At 36.3% G+C, this 5,918-nt stretch overlaps 1 protein-coding gene across 1 annotated transcript in view; it reads right to left on the bottom strand.

Moving 5' to 3' along the window:
• Positions 1 to 1,414: 1,414 nt before the first annotated feature.
• The window catches only part of BEND6 (BEN domain containing 6), a 25,203-nt gene continuing 20,699 nt past the window's right edge, over positions 1,415 to 5,918 (bottom strand). Inside the window, exon 6 of the mRNA XM_004386828.1 lies at positions 1,415 to 1,884. The gene's annotated coding sequence lies outside the window, so the exon portion shown is untranslated. The remainder of the gene's footprint in view (positions 1,885 to 5,918) is intronic.

Here is a 5,918-nt window from a genome sequence, read left to right as displayed (position 1 = left end):
AAGGGATGGACCCTGGAGCTTCCTACTCTGCCATTTTTGCTGATGTCACTCCGATAGTTATTTTTTGCAAAGGCAATTTATTTACATTTAGTAGGCATAACTTTATCTCACAGAGACCCTAAAGGCCAGAGTAGGACTCCCCCATAGGGTTTCCAAGGCTGTAATCTTTACCAAAGTAGACTGCCCCATCTTCTTCCTGCACAGCAACTGGTGGGTTTGAACCGCCAACCTTTTGGTTAGCAGCTGAGTGCTTTAACCACGATACCACCAGACCTCCTTTCAATCGACTAGATGGCAGTGGGTTTGGTTTTTTGGTTTAGGCATAACTTATATTAGTTGTTTCTAAAAGGAAATTAGTTGTTTCTAAAAGGAAATACCATACATCTTAATCTCATTATACTTTTTCTGATAAAAATATTAAATCTATTTACCTTCCTGTATATTGTCCTATACAGTATGACTTTTTACAAGATAAACAAGGCAGAGCTATACAGTCAAATTATAATAGTAATGCCTCAATGTGTTGGTAAAGAAGCCATTAACTTAGAAAAGATTTTTTTCCCCTGAATTTTACACATTAATAAAAACAAAACAAAACCAAAAAAGCAAACCTTTTATGTTTTGATGCAGTTTATTTATATTTAAGTAAAAGTAGCAAATGTTACATAAGTCATTTCCTTAAGAATATTTACTTTGTGCAACCACATAGTTATGATCAAACCACATTTATGGAATGTTCCCTGGATCCACAATACTGAACTTTGTAATTATTGTATACCTCCATTTTTCTAAGTTTTAAACAAAACCTTTGTACACTGAAGAAGTATGGCTTGGCATTGCAGAGTGGCCATATGTGACAACCTGGCTTCAAGTGAAAAACCTCTTGACGAAGAATGTTTTATCTTTTGTTGATTATAAAATGGTATTTTTCTTTTTATGTGATTATCAAACCCATGGTTTTGTTTTGAATTCCTTTTACTTCTGATACAATTAAAATAAACCAGTAAAACTAAACAGAGAAGCAATATATTTGTCCAAATATATATGATGTATCTCATACAGTATGCTTTAAAAACATTGATGTTTTATACTACACATCTGTATTTAACATATTTTGGGCAATAAAAGTTAGAGGCATGTCTGGTAAACAACAACAGAAGATTATTCTGAAAGTTGATTCATTGTTTTAGCAATTGCAAAAAACTAGATTTGCTCCTTTTTCAGGACTGTAGTAGAATAGTTTAATATTACAATTAAAAGGTATTGTGAGTCTTTTTTTTTCATATTCCCATTTTATACATTTTAAATAACCAAATAACCCTGTAATTTTATTGCTAAAACACTGTTTCTTGTTATTTAGACATAATTATCAGATTTTAGGCTGACTTTTCTGCTCTCATGTCTGTGAACATCGATCATTTCACTGTCTACCTTTCCAAACATGTGCTTATGCTAATGATAAAAAATATAATGGGGAGTCACTAGTAATAATAAATATCCAACGATTGATTAGGACAATGACTAATCTTAAGAGTTAGAGTTTTTATTGCTATAGTAAGAGCTGTATCTTGTTAAGTTAGCTGTGCAGAGAAGAATTTTGGCATGGGGAAACACACATTTCAAAAGAAACCATACTGCATGCTTATTTGACTGCTAGAAATTCTCTGGTTCGATGCATCAGTGTTGTTTAAGGTGGAATCTACATGCAGTTTCTTCAGCAAGCTTGTTGTTCCATCAGCAGAGCCCAGCAATAGTATAGACATCTCACAGCCTGTCACTGCACGCATCTTTCTGTGCTCACTGCCAAGGAGGTTTCAGATTCTTTAACAAAATCCAATGTTAGATTTAGAACTGAAGGTGCTTTGTTTCCCATATCTAAAATACCTATAAAAAACAAATTTCAAAAAACAGGGTAAATTTATGTCATTGTTTTATAATATTTTTTCACAGTTGTAGAAATTACTTTTGTATCTGCTACAAATTTTTTGTTTAAAAATACAAATTGTTGGCATAACATAGTTTATAAAGAAAATGTTATACATCCTACTCTGGTGAGTCGTGTCTGGGGTGTTAGAAGCTTGTGAGCAGCCATCTAAGATACTCCACTGATCCACCCCAACTGAAGCAAGGGAAAATGAAGGAAAAAAAAAAAAGGCACAAGGGAAAGATTAGTCCAAAGAACTAATAATGGACCACAACTACCACACCCTGCACCAGACTGAATCAGCACAACTAGATGGTGCCCGGCTACCACCACTGACTGCTCTGACAGGGATCACAACAGAGGGCCCCGGACAGAGCTAGAGAAAAACGTAGAGCAAAATTCTAACTCACAAAAAGAAAAAAAAGACCGGTCTTACTAGTCTGACAGAGACTAGAGAAACCTTGAGAGTATGGCCCCCAGACACCCTTTTAACTCAGTACTGAAGTCACTCCTGAGGTTCACCATTCAACCAAAGATTAGACAGGCCCATAAAACAAAACAAGACTAAAGGGGCACACCAGCCCAGGGGCAAGGACGAGAAGGCAGGAGGGGACAGGAAAGCTGGTAATGGGAAACCCAAGGTCGAGAAAGGGAGCGTGTTGACATGTTGTGGGGTTGGCGAATGTTACAAAACAATATGTGTATTAATAGTTTAATGAGAAACTAATTTTCTCTGTAAACCATCTAAAGTACAATTAAAAAATGCATATAAAAATAAATAAAAAGAATGAACTTGCCATTTGAACAACAAAAAATAAATAATAAAAATACGAATTGTTAATAAGAACTGTTACTACTGCTGTGATTGAGGAATAACTTTATGATCCATTCAAAGAAACTCTACAAGAGAAGAATTAAAGTATTTACCACTTATCTTTCTTTCAGATGACCTACAAAAAACCTTTTTGCTAAGGAAATTTTCAGACACACAAAGTAAAATGAACCCCCCACATACCCATCAGCCATCCCAAAAAATTATCAACAGTTCTGTCATTCTCCAATTAACATTTATTGAATGCTTTTAAGTGTCTGGTAATTTCCCAAGCCTGCGTTACCTCACTCAAAAGTCAGAAAAACCAAATGAGCTAGGTTAGAGGTGGAATTACTGTGAAGAGCTTAAGGAATCCCTGGGTGTTATAAATAGTTAACGTGCTCAGCTGCTAACCAAAAAGTTGGAGGTTTGAGACCACAAACAGGTGCCCTGGAATAAAAGCCAGGTGATCTACTTCCGAAACATCAGCTATTGAAAACTCTATGGAGCACAGTTCTACTCTGACGCACATGGTGTCACCATGAGTCAGAGTCGACTAGAAGGTAACTGGTTTGGTTTTGATTTTTAAATAAAGCTTAGGGAGTCTCTGGATGGTACAAATGGTAAAAGCACTCAGCTGCTAACAAAATGTTGGAGGTTTGAGTTCACTCAGAAAGGCCTGGGGATCTATTTCTGAAAAAGCAGTAACTGAAAACCCAAAGTAGCACAGTTCTATTCTGACACACATGGGCTAGCCAGGAATTGGCATCAGCTTGATGGCAACTGATTTAATAAAGCTTACTCGCGGGGGTAACTTCCAAGAAAGGAGCCCTAGCAGTATCTTCACGTTTGTATATTTTTTGTAAAATTTGAAAAAAACAAGATATTTCAACCATAATCAGGTAAGACTTCTGTCTCTTTCCACTTCAACTACCCTTTAGTCAAACTTTTCCCTCCTGTTGTAACCACAGAGTGGCAGTGGGCATTTCTGAGATCTGGTTAAGGGTTGACTGGGATATACTGTTGTGCTTTGCAGTCTCTTTCATGTGTAGTATCGTTATTGCTGGCCATCCCTGTTTGGAATGTCTTTTAGGAATACTCTGAATTTGATAAATTCAAAAAATATTTAAGAGCACTCACTCCATAACTTGAAATGCCATAAAATCTTATAGCTCAGACATGAAAGAAACTCAATAGTTTTTCCCAATTTGATACTCAAAAAATTGATTGTTATTACATGGTATTGCTAATAAAGAGCTGAGAATTTGAAGGAAACCTCTATAAACTGTCAAAAATTAAAAGCAAATTTCCATCAACTATGTTAGAGGATAGTCTAAATTATCTTTCTATTCCTTCTAGAGAAAAGGCTATTACAGAATTTTCAAACAAAGAGGCAATCAATGTGTATGCATCCAAAAAAAAGGTAGAAAAAAAAGTATTGTAAAGCTGTGATTTAATAAAAATATTGTGTCATTTTCCTACATTTTGTGATATTTGAGGTATTTGTTAACTTTTATACATTATGCAGTTTTTCATGATTTATTTTCTTCTTCTAAATATACAGAATTGTATCTCTTGTATCCATAATTTTGTGTTCCTTTTCTTAAAGGGGGTTCTCCAAATTCTACAAACGTCAGGTTTCAGAAATGCTGGATCTTTCCCTTAAGTAGATATTATTATATCTCTGTTTAAAGTGAAGCTCAGAGAGGTCAAGTGACTTGCCAAATATCACCCAGTTATTAAAAGGTGGAGCAGGCTTTAAAACCAGACTCTCCGATCCTAAAACATTAGATAAGAAGTACCAACTATTATATGCTAGTCTTTGCTCTCTAGTAGTTAATTATCATATGATCTTGGCACTTCACATAACCTCTTTGTGCTTTAGTTTCATTATCTCCAAAATAAGGAAATCATATTAGACCAAGATTTCTCAACCTTGGAACAACTGACATTTTAGGCTAGGTAAGTCTTTGTTGTGGGAGGCTGTCCTGAGCATTGTAAGATGTTTAGCATCATCCCTGGCTCTATCTACTAGATACCAACAGCATCCCCCATTTGTGACAACCAAAGATATCCGACATTGCCGAATATCCCCTGGGGAGATGGGAGACAAAATCACCTTCCCAACCTTTTTGAGCACCACTGTATTAGATCATCATTAAGTTACAATATATGTATATGTAATATTATGTTAGAGGTTATATGCACCGAGATAGCTTTTGGAATTTTTAGGAGAAAGCTATTTGACCACTTAGTGGGATGTTATGCCCTAATAGAGGTGATATCCTTATAATCTGTGCTTCTTGTAAATATTTTCTTCAGCTCCTGTAAGAAAGATGAAAAACATGGAGAGAGGCCACAAAGATCGGCAACACTGAGCTCTTGGCAAGTTAAATCTGCCAGCAATTTGAGGGCATTCACAAGAGTTAGAGAGAATAAATGGAAAAAGAAGAGACATGGAAACTAGCTCTTACCCTCACAGAAATGAGTCTTACCTGGAAAATGTTTGCCCTGTTAAGTCCAGGCCACAAGTGGCTACACTGACCTTGTACTGAGTGAAGAGCACAGTCTACCACAGGGCATGGGGTTGCGGGTTGCTAGGCTTCTTGGATACAGACGAATTTGTAGAAATCTGTATGATTTTGCAGTACAACAGTAGTGCTACAAAGACTTGGAGTTTGAAAACCAAAAGGGAAGAACATGCTTGACATTTCTCAAGCTGAAAGAATTGAAGAAAAAATTCAAGCATTGAGTTGCAATAGTGAAGGATTCTATGGGCAAAACACTGAATGACGCAGGAAGCATCAAAAGAAGATGGAAGGAATACACAGAGTCATTGTACCAAAAAGAACTGGTCAACATTCAATCATTTCAGGAGGTAGCATATGATCAAGAACCGATGGTACTCAAGGAAGAAGTCCAAGCTGCACTGAAGACACTGGGGAAAAACAAGACTCCAGGAATTGATGGAATACCAATTGAGATGTTTCCACAAACAGATGCAGCTCCAAAAGTGCTCACTCGTCTATGCCAAGAAATTTGGAAGACAGCTACCTGGCCGACTGACTGGAAGAGATCCATATTTATGCCTATTCCAAAGAAAGGTGATCCAACCTAATGCGGAAATTATTGAACAATACCATTAATATCACACACAAGTAAAATTTTGCTGAAGATCATTCA

This window comes from Trichechus manatus, unplaced genomic scaffold (genome assembly GCF_000243295.1).
Source record: "Trichechus manatus latirostris isolate Lorelei unplaced genomic scaffold, TriManLat1.0 scaffold00172, whole genome shotgun sequence".
NCBI classification, from domain to species: domain Eukaryota; kingdom Metazoa; phylum Chordata; class Mammalia; order Sirenia; family Trichechidae; genus Trichechus; species Trichechus manatus.
This window is presented reverse-complemented; position numbering and strand designations above follow the sequence as displayed.